The sequence below is a fragment of the Ochotona curzoniae genome, unplaced genomic scaffold (assembly GCF_017591425.1).
Source record: "Ochotona curzoniae isolate NIBS_2020 unplaced genomic scaffold, NIBS_Ocur_1.0 contig_430, whole genome shotgun sequence".
Lineage (NCBI taxonomy): Eukaryota > Metazoa > Chordata > Mammalia > Lagomorpha > Ochotonidae > Ochotona > Ochotona curzoniae.
The window spans coordinates 17740968-17755051 of record NW_024466219.1 but is presented as its reverse complement, the minus strand read 5'-3'; the positions used below and the strand labels follow the sequence as shown (position 1 = coordinate 17755051).

General features: G+C 44.2%; 1 long non-coding RNA gene across 1 annotated transcript; it reads right to left on the bottom strand.

Annotated features, from left to right (window-relative positions):
- Positions 1 to 8517: 8517 nt before the first annotated feature.
- On the bottom strand, positions 8518 to 12714 carry LOC121159859. The gene is made up of 4 exons (XR_005884454.1): positions 12638 to 12714; positions 10718 to 10819; positions 8808 to 8860; positions 8518 to 8661 (listed from the first exon to the last, which is right to left on the bottom strand). It is a non-coding gene; the product is annotated as an uncharacterized LOC121159859 (long non-coding RNA).
- Between the last annotated feature and the right edge of the window lie 1370 nt (positions 12715 to 14084).

Below are 14084 nucleotides of genomic sequence, written 5' to 3'. Positions count from 1 at the left end.
CGACAGTGCTCATAGAGTATGTTGTTTGGGATTTTCCACCACAATCCAGATCCAAGAAAGAAGATGCAAAGACCTGGGCAAAAGGTCCTGTTCCTTACTGGGCATGCTGGGGCCATTAGAGAAGAAGCTAACAGGGCACGTTGGCTGAAAATATTCAAGCAGAGGGTTGTCAGGCAGATTGGGCATATGCGGGATGCGAGGCAGGGAAGTGGAAGCCCTAGAATGCTAAACCCGGAGTCTAAGAGCGGCACCGTTCTGTCAGGGTCAAGAGCCCACCCTGCCCCACCTCTTCCAGGAAACTTTACTTCACGGGGTTGTTGTCATAAGGTAGGCCATGTGTTTTAGATTCTGGTCCCTAAAAGCAGACCTTGAAGATCATTTGTATGCATGTGGCTGGTTACACAATGCCCATAGGCAAAACTGGTAAGGGAGAAGGGAGGCGGGACATAGTGAGGAAAGGAAGCCAAGTGAGGATGCAAGAGTAAGCAAAATTCCACGCGGGCGACTTCAGCTCAATCCCCAGGGAACACTGGAAAGTCACTCGCTAAGCCAGAATTGTCTTAAAGCAGGAGCCAGACTGCTGGCTTGCTTATCCTCCCGTGCTCATCAGTCATTCAGGGCTGCCCGGCAAGAGATGCAAATTCCCAAGCCCTCCCAGCTTTTTGGGACACACAAGAAATGCAAGTTCTAGAGCCAGAGGGCAACCCTCTGACAAGGGACTCAGTCAAGGACTGGCTGTCAGGAGCAGAAGTCCAGCTGAAATTCAGCTTAAAGAATCCCTAGCAAAGGGAGTGAGGGGTGTGAGACATTGTGTCAGTAGAGTCAAATAAGTTGTGAAATGAGTTTAGCACGGTTGCTAGCAACTTAAGCCCATGGGTGAAGTCTCCTTTGTTTTTGATGACATGTAAATACTGAGAAGGCAAAGAAGGAAGGGCAGCGGAGAGAGGAGGTGGCAAGCTCATGGCACGCTAGATGGTGGGACTAGAAACAGCAGCTTACTGAGGATGTCACAAATGTAACCCTTCACCACGTAACCTGGAATCCTGTTAGTCCATGACCTAAATGATCAGAAATCCAACTGACTGATGTTGACAGAAAAATGACTTTATAAAATTTCCCTCCAGGCCTTGGACAGCTTCAAGGACTCTGCCCCAGCATTGAAAATGTGGAGGAGAGGCCATAGTTAAAGGTTGTCACTTATGGACTGCGTAAGCTTTCTGGCCACCACTTTCTCATCTTTAAAATGTTCCAAAATATTGTGATTAGGCAAACGACTAAATGTAGAACAAATGCTTCATTCATCCGGTACCACATTTCCCCTAGTCACACATCCCCAAAGAAAGGTATTTTCCTTCTTCCTTCAAAAGAAAAAAAGAAAGTGTGGGTACGTTCCCTGCATCTGCCCTTTGTGGGTGAGGCTAGAACTCACTCTGCTGTTGGGTTGGGGTTACCTTGTGCACCCATGTAGCCTATTATTCCTAACTGTGATTGTGTAGTTCATCAATTGATACCCACCTACTTACTTATGAGAGAGATGTAGGAAAGATTAGCTATGTAAATAATTGAAGACATATAAATCTAGAGGATAAATAAACAGGAGCATAATAAACGTGCCACAGCATTTTAGACCGATTCTTGGATTTTATAGTTTTTAGGCTGTGCAAGATGAGATGAGAGGCAGAAACAAATTGTGCTCAGGCACGTTTCTGATGTTACTAATTACTCACTGATATGGGTAGGACCGATTTTTGTAAGCAATGAATTGGCTCATTTAAAATTCCTTTGTTTTCTATGTTACAAGAAAGAAAGAAGAAGAAAGAAGAAAGTCAAAGGATGAAGCAACAAAAGAAGCACCCCATAGGAAGGAAGGTTGTTGGCAGCACATTCAAGAATCCAAATGGTGCCAAGTGCCCTGCAGTCAAGGGCCCCACTCGCTGCAGGGTAAATAAAAGGGAAGGGAGGAGAGCACACAAGTGTAGTTCTACTGCACGCGTGAATGACGAGAAGTTAGAGACAGGTTCTAGTCCCAGAGTGGGACTGGGAAGGAACCTCCCTCCTTGGGTGGCATCAGACTGAAGGGGAAGAGACCAGGGAAAGATAAGCTGCAGCTGCATCTGTTTCCTGTGGCGGCCAGAAGAAAGCACCGCAAACTGGACTCTCAAGGAACGGAAGTTGAACTGTTCGCAGTGCCAGCAGTGATAACTCTGAATTCAAGATGTCGGCAAGGTCAGAGGACTCTGCGGGAGAATCTGCTGCACCTGTGTCTTCTAACATTGGGGCTCAGGGCCCCTGCCTTATAGCTGCATCAGTCAGGTCTCTATCGGCCACAAGCCCTTCTCCTTTGAGTGCTGGTGTCTGCGAAGACACCATTGTATAGACACCCGTCACTGGGATAGGGCCTACACTCATCCAGTGTGAGCTTACCTTACTTCAATGAATTATTTTTGCAAAGTACCTGAGCTGGTTTGAGTCCTCCAAAAAAACAGAAGCAAAAGGAGACCCTATCTACGTGAAGACGCTTTGGAAAGCTTGTCCACAACTTTCTGAATCTTTCTCAATGCAAGGGCTGGAAAACTGAGGGTGCCACTTCTGGAAAACAAGTAGCTACATCCTTCCTCTGCCTTTGCCTCGTAACCAGGCCCACAGCAAATAGATGGTATCCACCTGCTTTGGAATCTTTTTTTACTCACTCAAACCCTAATCAGTTCTACAAACGCCATCAAAGGCATCCCCATAAAATAATGCTTTTAGTCCAGCTAAATTGACACAAAAAAATTAACCATCATTGCTTTGAAATAAACTCTGAGATACTGTGTGGACATGAACCTGGGGGAGACATGGGACTCACCCAGCCTAGTCCCCCCAAAAGACTGGGGTTCCACAAAATAGTGTAGAAGCCTGCTAACAGAACAATGGCACATGTTTGTGCTCTGGTCTTGGAAACAAGGCTGAACAAGTCAAGTAGTAACTACAGGATATTGGAAATTACAGTTTTTGAGCTGATGAGGGAAGCCAAGGAATGCAACTTCAGTCTCATGTTCTAGGAAGTGATCTCAACGATCAGTCTGTGTGTTCGGCCTGAATCTCATCACAGCTCCCACGGGAGAATTCTATTTCCGTTAGCTGTCCTGCTCTTCGTCCTCAAGATTCCAACCTGACCACGAGGAAGACATTTCTACTCACAACCCTCCCACCCTTATGAGAGTACCTTCTGAATATTTCTTTTTTTAAGCTTATTTTTATATTTTAAGTGTTTTAGAGGAAGAGGGAGAAAGCTTTCGTCTCCTGTGGCACTCCACAAATGCCCACAGTGCCTGGTGCTGGGCTAAGACCAAAACCCAAAATTGAGAACCCCCACATAGATGATGGATCTCCCACATGGATAGCAAGGTCCTGATTATTTGAGCCATCCATGCTGCCTCGCAGGCTCTGCATTAGCATGTGGCTGCGGGCAGGAAACGAGTCAGGAACCAAGCCAATGTACTTCAGTATGGGCTATGAGCATCTCAACCACGGGGTAAATGCCCCCTGCTGCTACATCTGAGAATGCCAGATTGCTGAAGACTTGGGAGCTGCTTTTGGCTTGAAATCCCACCCTGTTAGATATGAAGAGATGTGGATGTTTGGTTACTGCAGGAAATACTGACATGTGCTTTAATATTAGCCTCCATTGCATCTTTTTAGATTATTTAGTAAATTTTAGGGCACCCTGGAGATTCCGAGAAAGTGTGAATGTTGGCAGAGAAACCAACAAAGCCTGTAGGAGTCTGTCAAGAAAAGGAGAACAGAGCTTACAGGCTGAGCTTTCTGACTGGGGTAGTGGTGTCATTACCACCAAATTAAGCTAGGAACAATCAAGAAGAAGGTTGATTGACTTACCAGCCTAGGGGCATGGGTGTTGAATGGAAAGTTGACTTGATGTTCTGGGGACAAGCTGATAGAATCATTGTGAGCAAAGATCTCTCAGTGAACAAAATCACATTGTTCCAGAAACTCAGATGGTTCAATCCAACTGCTGAACTAAAGCCAGAGGTGACAGGAGAGACCCAGGGGTTCCTGAGGGTCAGGTCCCTAACTGCACTAGAACAAATAGAGCATCAGCAATGAGGGAGGGATCTTGGGGCTTCATCCGGGTTCTCTTGTTTGTTCATGAGATGTGGACTTCCCCCACGTAGAAACCTGAACGCCTACTGCTGTGCAGGATCACAATGAAATGTTTCTTTCCTTAGGATATAATTTTCTTCTATGAAGCTGAGTTGGACAGTGTTAGAGAAAGCAAAACAAACCAGAATATGTGATGAGGCAGGGAAGAACAAGGACTTAATTGTAGGGTAGGGTGCATAACTTGTTCAGAATAAGAAATCAAGACTTCCACGTGGACCTCTCCTTCTTTCTCATTAGCACCAGCGTGCCTTTCTCAGAACGTTCTAACCCACTCAGGAAGAATCACAATGTAATGTTACCACCTAAGTTAGTTTATAAAACACATGCGTTTAAGTCTCTTGATCCTTTTAGGATCCCTGAGATGTAAGAGTTACTGTGAACCCACCCTGCAGAGGGGCAGCCAAGCTCTAGGACTGAAATTTAGCTGATACCAAATGCAGTGTTGTTTGCCACACTCAGAGCTCCACCACGAAGGGAAGAGCCCAGCAACACAACTGTCAGTTTAGGGGCAGCTGAACTGGTGGTGATTACTCTTCCCTCAGCCCCAAGGCGGAGTTCAGATAAAGTCTGAAACAGAAACAGAGGGTAGCAAGGCAAGTGAAGTCAGGAAGATCTCTGCCGCCTTCATCACTTAATTAGCCCAGTGCCACACTCCATTTGCTGTTTTCTGCAAGACACTTGTAATTGTATGGCTTTCTTGGCTTTTCATGCCGTGAAAGGCTCTTTCATCCCAGCTCTTCCAGTCCCTGGGGAGCTGGATAGGAAGGGAAGAAAGAAGCGGAATAGGGATTCGGTGAACACAGCTCTCTGCATCGTGTTCCCTGGTGATCCTCCACTTTCTCCTGCCTACTCCCCTGGCCAGCTACCTGAATGGAGCACCTGGAATAGGTTTTGATCCTGTCATCACTCACCCAAGGCATGTGAGCTGGCACATAGCAGCCTCAGCCTCCCTGATTGAAACTGCCTTTTGTTAGGTACTTTTTATCTAAGTGAAAGAAAAAGAGAGAGAGAATGAACAAACTCAGTCAAGGAAGAAACAAAAGGGAGTCTCCAGGGGCCAGTGGGAGACAATCCATCAAAAACTTCTAGACACTGCCAAAGTGCGGAGGGTATGCAACAGGCATCGCACACAGGCACCAAGCAGCAATCAGGAACCAAAAGAGAAACTTGCTCGAAATTTCACAGAAGCACAATTCTATTCTCAAAGGCATTCAGCACTGACTCCAGCCACATACCAAGCTCTAGTGAAACTTGAAATGGCTGTCAGAGATGAAACACTCCCCAAAGCTTCTCAAATGCGAAGGTGGAAACTGTAGCTTTTTAATTTCTACTCCATAGCATTGGGCTCAAAAATTCTTCTGGGCTGGACACTTGAGCTGAATAACAAAGGAGTGAATTTGATGCAGACTATGCAATGATTCTACTGACAATCTCAACTACTGGAGGAAAGCAAGCAGGTGGGTCTCAGGGCCCCTTAGCACAAATCATTGCAGGAGCTTTGCTGACAATGAACCTCGCTCTAGGATGGAAATTTCCATTGCCTTCTCCATGGTGCTCCTGGCTCCTCTGTTCATTTGCATGTCTCATTTTTCTTCCCTCACTCAATGCACAGAAACCACAAGAGCACAAGGAGTACTCCAAGCCCTCTTTCAAACACCATTTATGACCCATTTCAAGATTCCAGCCGCCTGGGCTGAGAATGAGGACACAGGAGAAATGGAACTGAGGGGATAGAAGAGACTTGAAGCTACGTGGATGCAGGATGCTTGGCTTGTTGGCTTAATGAATTTTCAATTGATAAGAGAGAGAAAATGAATACACTTTGCACCTTGGACTTTACCCTTTTGGCCAGTACTTTTCCTCTCCCGCTCTTCATCCTCCTCCGTCTTCCAGGCTCCTGGAGTGATATTTGCTATTACATTGACCAACAATGGAATCTTTTGCTAGTGCAGGTTCTTTCTAAAGTAGTTAAGCAAGAGCTTAGCCAGGGTTCAAAGTGAAGAACTTTGAAGGGACTGTTGACTGTACTTGTTAAGGATCTGAGGACTTAAGTGCCTCTCAATGTGTCCTTGTTTCAGAAGAGAAAAGCAAGAATGCAGAGGGAGTCCTCTGCTGGCGATGGATCAACAGTAATAACAAGTATGTTGGAAGGTTCATGAATAAGAGATTGCATATAATCTCTGGGCTATGAATTATGCACAGTTTGTGGCCCGAAGAGAGAGGCTACTTCCTGTTTGACTCACCTCTGCCAGTTTCACCTTCACTTCCTGCATCCCTGGGTAGCAGCAGCCATCGTATCTACTTTAATCTGTTGAAAAGGAGTTGGTCCAGGAAAAGAGGTCTGTTAACACGAAATGTCCTTGACTTCGGTGAACTCACATCATTCTCAAAATTTCTTTCCCTTGATACCAATTTCAAATCACCTAAACTAATTTCCACTTCAAAACTTCTGACAGAGACTTCGAATTGCAAATCCCAATTGTTAACCAAGAGGAAAAAAAGTATGGAAAATGGAAAAGCAGCCAGTTAAGGAATGAGTGGGCAGGGGAAGAGAGAGAAATGGAAATATCTTACATGATGACAAATATCTTTGATGAGCATGTGGATTTAGAGTCAAATTTAGCTTCCACCCCATAGGGTGGTGTCGCTAAGTCCTTTGAATAAATATTAGTGGCTGTATCTTTGAAAGACATCACTCTGTGAGCTGCACAGTCCTCATAAGTGCTGTGATCTGGTTTCTGCTTATTTCAGCTCCAAAACGAAACTGAACACCACAGCAGCAGGCAGAAACTGTCCGTATTTCCATATCATCTTGGTCTTGCACAAGCCTATCATTTTCAATACTGGGCAGCTGGTTCAGTGTGTGTCATGAGCACAAGGACTCTGAACAAGATGCATTCACAGTCTCAGCATCTGCAGGAAATCAGGACTCTGCCTGATGGAATCGTGTCCTACTGCTTCCAGCCAATGTCAATTTTTTCTGCTCCTATTTCTTCTTTCTGTAGACAACATCAGAATGGAGACAGAAATGATACCTGTTAAATTATAATGGCCTTATAATATCCCAGCAATATAAATAATTCCAAGGATCTTTTTGCTTCATTTATTTATTTGAGAAATAGACCAAGATGATAAAGCTATAGAGAGGCAGAGATGGCACAGATGGAGAGAGCTCACCTTCTGGTTCATTTCATAAATGACTGTAATGACCAGGACATGGCTGAGTCCAGGTCAGAGACTGAAAACTAAATCCAAGCACTCTGATACGTGTTGCAAAAAGCCAATGTTTTGAATCATCAATGCTTCCCCCAGGGCCAGGAAGCTGGAGCTGGGAGCTGAGCCTGGAGTCAAACACAGATATTCCAATGTGGGACAAGAACATCTTCACACCTAGGCTAAATATCCACCCCTCAAGAGGTCATTTTATCCTCTGCTCCTCCTGGTAGAACTACCCCTACATGGTCCCCAACAGTAAAAAAAAAATACCCCTTCTGTACCAAAACCTGCCATAACCTCCAAGGTAAGACAGGAGAGAGAGGAGAATAATGATTTGCAGCAGCTAACATTATGTTGAATTTCTACTCTGACAGGTTAAACAAGCATGGCTATAGAAGTGAAGAAACAAAATTCTTGGAGCCAAGGAATTAGTCCAGAGCTCACAATTGAAATGTCCCAGTGTGTGGACCTGACTGGTATTGTATCAAAGTTCATGTGCTTTCTAAAACGCTATGGCCTCTGCCCCAAGGGAGTTCCCTCTTGCTCTGGAGGTGTGTCAGTGTGTACATTGCTGTAGAAACCCAACAAGTGGCTCACTTGGTGTCCTCTCTAATGTATAGTGAATGCCTCCCCCTGCTCTGTCCTGATTTATCTCCAACACATCTTTAAAAATTGAATGGCATTTCAGCCTTTAGGAGAAATGCCGTCAAATCCCTTGGGGGCTGTAGTTTCTATCATCTCCTCATTCCAGGCATTGATTAAGTTTGCATTAGGGTTAGGATACTGATGAATAATGACAAGAATAAAAAGGAAGAGGAATTCTGTCTCATTGCCAAAAGGAGGATGCTCCCTAGCTGAAAATATCTTTTCATAAATTCAGGTACAATGAGCTATATTATCCATACCTCACACTGTAATCCATTCCTGCCTCCCAAGTGCTCCCTATTCTATACTGAATATTTGGGGTGAGGGGCGGTTAAAGGCATTCATTATCAAATTGTGTTAAGGGAGTAACTGTATAATGAGGATATTGGCATGCATCCCAGCATGATCTGGGGGGCTGGGATTCAGGATGCTAAGCCACCATTTAAAATGTAAGCAATTAAAATTAATTAAAAATCATTAAGCAAACCTTCACTTTTGCAATTCCAAGGTGCAACGTGAGTCACTAGAGCTCCAAGAAGATGTGTGTACCACTGCTTCTACATGAAGTATTCCCGAGACTTGCGCATCGGCTACAAGTCTCTGCTGGACCAAGGCCGCAAGGTGAGTCAAGAACTCCTGTTTAAAAGAAATTTGCATGTGTGGACTCCAGACTTACACCATCCGCAATGATCAATCAATGATATTTCTTCTGCCATCCTGCTCTGTGCCGCATTCCCCAAGAGCATTGATGGTTCAGCCATGAATGGAATGGCAGATCTCACCAAGAGTTGGGATCCAGTTGGGATCTAATTGGAATGGCTGGACAGTCCAGAAGCTAAGAACAACAAAAATGAAACAATGCAGAAGAATGTATCACTTGTTATCTAACATGCATCAGTAAGCACCTACTAAAAGACATTGTGTTAGAGCATGTGGTACTAAGTCCTGGCCACCCATGCCAGCCATCTGCTAGCTACAAAAGGACCAACTGAGGGCTAAAGTGTGGTGTACTCTTTAAGGATGAACATAACATGTTTCTCGAGTAGGCTGGTGGAAATAAAGACACAGATTAGGGATCTGTGGAAAGGACTGTTCCCCAACAAGGAAGGGGGTGAAGAATGACACAAGACGTGATGGTCAAATTAAGTAAAATCTTCATAACCAGAAAATTCTTATAGCATCATCTAAGTGGATGGAGATTCAGAATCATAAGCAAGAACTGATCTCAACAGGCCGTGCCTGCCATCTCAGGCACACAAGCAAATAAGAAAATGGATGGTATAATGTCTACACTGCCCTTATGCTGAGGTATCATCACATTTATTACACTGAGAACAGATAGTCTAGAAGAGTACGTGCTTCATATAGTTTGGAGAATCTGAAGAGTCTGGAAATCAAACTCATCCCAGCTAAAGGAGTCAGGGAAATTTATTTCTGAGGAATAGAAAAAAGCATGGAGGACTGGAAATAATGGTTACTTCCAAACACTTGGAGAAACATTACTTAAGTAGATAAATGATTTCTCTATGTTACTTTTTTTTTCTGATAGAAACACTTGGCAAAGACCTAACATGGAAGCATAATGAAATGAAACAAGGAAAAGAAAGAGAAGCTGAAATGGTAGCAGAGTTCTAGGGGATAGGCTCAATCTTTCTCCTCCCCATCACAGATGCAGGGGCTCCCACACAAACCCTAGAGCAAAGAGAAACCCTATTTAAAAACATTCACTGGATGCTGGGAATAAAATTAGCCAAAGAATGACTAAAATGAGGGGCTAGAGTTTTCTGACAAAAACTGTAACGAAGAGTTTTCTAATCATTAAAAATGATCAGTCAATGAAGAGATGGGACACTATGTAATGTCCTAATTTCTGTATCTTTGATGATCAAACAGTACCTGGAAGTCCACTGTCAGGAATGTAATGAAAGCATTTCCTGCACCAAAGTAGAAGATGACATTACTTCAAATTTCTTTTCAACTCTCAGGTTTCATAAGTCTTTGACACCTTTAAAGCTTTATTTTGTGTTAATGGGAGACCCAAGATCTGAACGCTGACCTTGGCCTCTATACACTGGAAATTTTCAACACAAAAATTAGGTAGACTTCAAGGAAAACTTTGGATGCAAGGCTTATCCGGAGCACGGGGACTCCTGCAATGCCTCGCATCTCACTTTGTAGTGTGTGCAGGAGAGCTGGCTGTCACTGGAGTCTTCCTACTAGGACCTGGTGGGGAAAGCTGTCTGCTAACCCCTCCTTCTTTGAGAGAAGGGAACTCAGAAGATACAGCACCTGCTTCCTGATAAAGACCTCATAAATATGTTTTTAAAAATTACCTTTCCATGCTGTGTGGCCACATCAAATTGCTAAACTTCAATATTTCAAAATGTGACTGTATTTGGAAAGAGGATGTTTAAAGTGCAATTAATTGAATGTGGTCCTACTGGAGTGAAGTGGGTCCCTAAATCAATAAGACTGGTATCTTCTAAGTCAGGTCAAGAGATATCAGAGGCTGGAAAGAGACATGGAAAGATTCTTATACAGTTTCCAAGGGAACACTTTGTTGGAGTTTTGGGCCTCCAGAAGTGAGAGACAATACGTTTCTTCTATTTCAAGACACCTGATTTATAGTACCATATTATGGGAATCCTAAGAAATCAGCACAGTGATGGTCTTCACGTGGAAGCAGACTTACTTTCTTTCAGAGGGTCCAGAGTAGACGAGAAATTGGCAGTGGTTTTCCTGGCTATGCATCTTGCCTCCTGTATTAGAGCAACAGAATCCTCCAATCGTGAGGCTGTCAGCGGAGAAGAGAGCAGGAATGAGTGCCAGGGAGTGGGCATCATGTTCACCTTGTTCTCCATTTGACTGATCCAGTCAGCCCATCGTTTTGTACATCTCACTGTCCATAAAATAGATTAAAATAATATTCTGACACATGAGAGCCTCAAAAGATGACAAAATCCCTAAGATACTCAGACAGGAGTAGAGGAGACTCCTCTAGAGACAGTAGCAGCTACCTAGAGCAGGACTGCTTCCAGGAAGGACCAAGTTAGAAGGACGGACCTGAAATACCAATGGGGTCAACCTCAAAGGAACCCTTAGATAAACTGAAAGGGCACATGAGTGCCAGGAGTCCAGGGAAGACAGCCAAGTTTGAACTTCAGTTTGTCAGGCCAGCCAAGATGGAGTGGGCAAGGTGGAGAATCCAGGTCACTAAGTCCAGATTATAGACATTTATCCAGCTGGGAGTGGGCAGGCTGAAACAGCAAAAGAGGAAGACACAAGCAGAGCAAAGGCAACAGTCCAAGACCAGAGTAGAGAAAATGAAGCCAAACACACTTACAAGAGCAGACTGGATTGCAAAAGAAAACGCCTTACCTCTTGCATGGAACTATCTGCTTTCTATTTTTATACAGGCTTTCATAAGCCTTCTTGGTATGGATTGCTGGGGGCCAGAAGATCATGCAAATGTTAATTCTAAAACATTGATATGTGAAGACCTTATGTTCAGAGGGGTTTTTGCAGTTATAATTATTTTGGGGGCTAAGGAAGGCTCCTTAGGAGCTGGTGGTTGGCACATGCATTCCAGCTAGTCATATTGAACTGTATTGTTTGTCTTAGAACAATAAACATCAACTTCCTTCATAAATGGAAAAAAAGAACCCACTGTAGTTTGAAAACAGTCTGAATTCTCTGTCTTTCTGTGTTATTTCCTCATTAGAGCTTTGACCTACTCATTTCTAACCCATGAGCCTTGGGATTCTCAATCTACAAAATAGAGGCATTGTGGTAAATACCAGCTCACTGAAGGCAGAGGCTAACACATCTCAGGGGGAGTAAAGAGTGGCCACAAACTAATCCATGTGGGGTTGGTATTGACCAGGGAAGGACTGAATGACCCATGTGAATATTGTATGCGAAAGCAGGACAGGATCACGTTGCAGAAGGTCTAGTAAGAAGCTGTAAGTCACCAGGAGATAAGCTAGAGCAATGTGTCATGGTTTGGAAGGCTTGCTTCACCCAGAAGAGATGAAGGAGACATTCAAGAACACAGAACTGTGTTCTCAGGGGTGTACCCTGCTCCCTTGGGGTACCCATGCTCGTTTCATTTAGGGTTCACTGACAACATCTTTGATAAAGCAATTTTCTTCTTTGTTAGTAGAAGTGACACGAATGTCAACCAGCATAGTTGTTTTAGCAGTCATGCCTACCACCGAAAGTGTTTCAGAAAAACTATCAACAAGACAACGTATTGAGTACCACTGTCTGCCGAGCTCTTCACTGCTCTAATCCCACAGAACCATCCCAGCAGGCCCCTGGTGTGGGGGATGCCACCTGCCCGTTACAGACGAAGACTCCACCACCTTGAGCATTGAGTTCATATCCAACACCACATGCTATTAACCACACATCTGGCACTGGAAGCTAGGACAGTCCTAATAAAAAGAAAGCCTCTGATGGTGGGATTTGAACCTAATTGTGAAGGAGTCATGAAGTGGCTTCGGGCAGAAAAAAATTTCCAGTTGAGAACAAGTCAGTGATGTGGAGATAAGAGTAGCAGAAAAGAAGCAGTGTGCACAAGGGTCCCCTCCGTGCGGGCCTCTCGACATACCTTTCATTCCCTCAGCACAGCGTTCAGGCGGCACTCAGGGCTGGCACTTCCTTTGCTCCTTTACAGGTCTCTCAGCAAGAAATGCATCCTCGCTTGTCTTGTTTTGACTTCTCCCTTTTCATCTCCCTTTCCCCCACTTTACGCCCAGCAGACTTTCAGAAACCTGGGCCTCACAGTTCCAGTGGGTAACAACTTCACGTGGCAGTGACAGATCACTTTCTCTGTGCTGGTCTCTGGCTTGAGCTCTTTACACAGAAGTTCCCTTTTCATCCTCAACATGCTCAGGAAAAAGATATCTTACAGATGACAATATTACACTCTGTCTCGCGTTCCTTAACTACGTTTGAAATATTTTGTCTTGGACTCAAGGATCACGAATAGGAAAGAGACAAGCTTCTAGAAATAAAATGAGAATACAAAACAAAGTGCTAATTTTCTGACCAGTAAGCTTTCTCCTTTCACCTGCAATTACCCTGACTGTTGGTAGTTTACTGAGCCTCCATCTCAGGGCTCAAGCAAGGCACTCAGTGTACTCTGATGCCCAAGGCACAGCAGATAGAGTTGGACCTGCTAGTTTACAATGGATACCATATTGACACCTTATTAAAGTGCCTATATACAAATGGCCTCAACTGACCCATCCTGATTGGTCTATGTTTAAAAGAGGATTCCAATTCTGACAAGTCTAACTAAAGAAGATAAAAGAGGCCCCAAGGGCAGGGGACAATGGACTGGCTAATGTGCAGGAATAAACTTTACAGCAAAGAGGCAGGGCTACCATAAACCTCCACACTGCACTATTCAGGTTGTGATGGAAACGGCACGCCTTGGCTGATGGCTTTGCTTGGGAACCCCTTGCAGACGCATTGTCCGGCTCTCCCTCCCTGCTGGTGAGGTCTCTGCCCTGAACTCTGCAGAGGCACTGGACTTCAGAACAGTGGGGAGAGCTCTGCAGATCTCAGGGCCTGCTCTGTGGATGCCAGGGGCCGGGGGCAGTTAGTTCCCTCAGGTTGGAAGTGGAACCCCTAAAGGCTGTCCCTTTCAGGAAAGGTAAAAGTGCAGCATTTTTACACATTTTTGGGCAGCTTTTCAGAGAATATCTCTTCCATGTCCCTGTCTTTCATTTGGACCACTTAAAGATTATTCACTTGAAAGATGGTTCCAGTCTTTGGAAACTGTTGAGCATAAAACTGTGCACATTTTGTTATTTATTTTGTTTACTTAGATGAAAAAATGCTTAATTTTCCTAAAGCCCAAGCTTCATCATCAAACACGCTATATCCTCTTATTTGACTTTTCGGAGTGGTGAAGGGTATTTTACTGATAACTTGAATCATTTATAAGGACTTGGGATCCAATTTAATACAATAAATATTTCCTGAGCTCCTATGTTCCAGAGAGGATGATGGGGCTGGGAAAGCCACCCAGTGGCTGGAGCAAGCTTTCT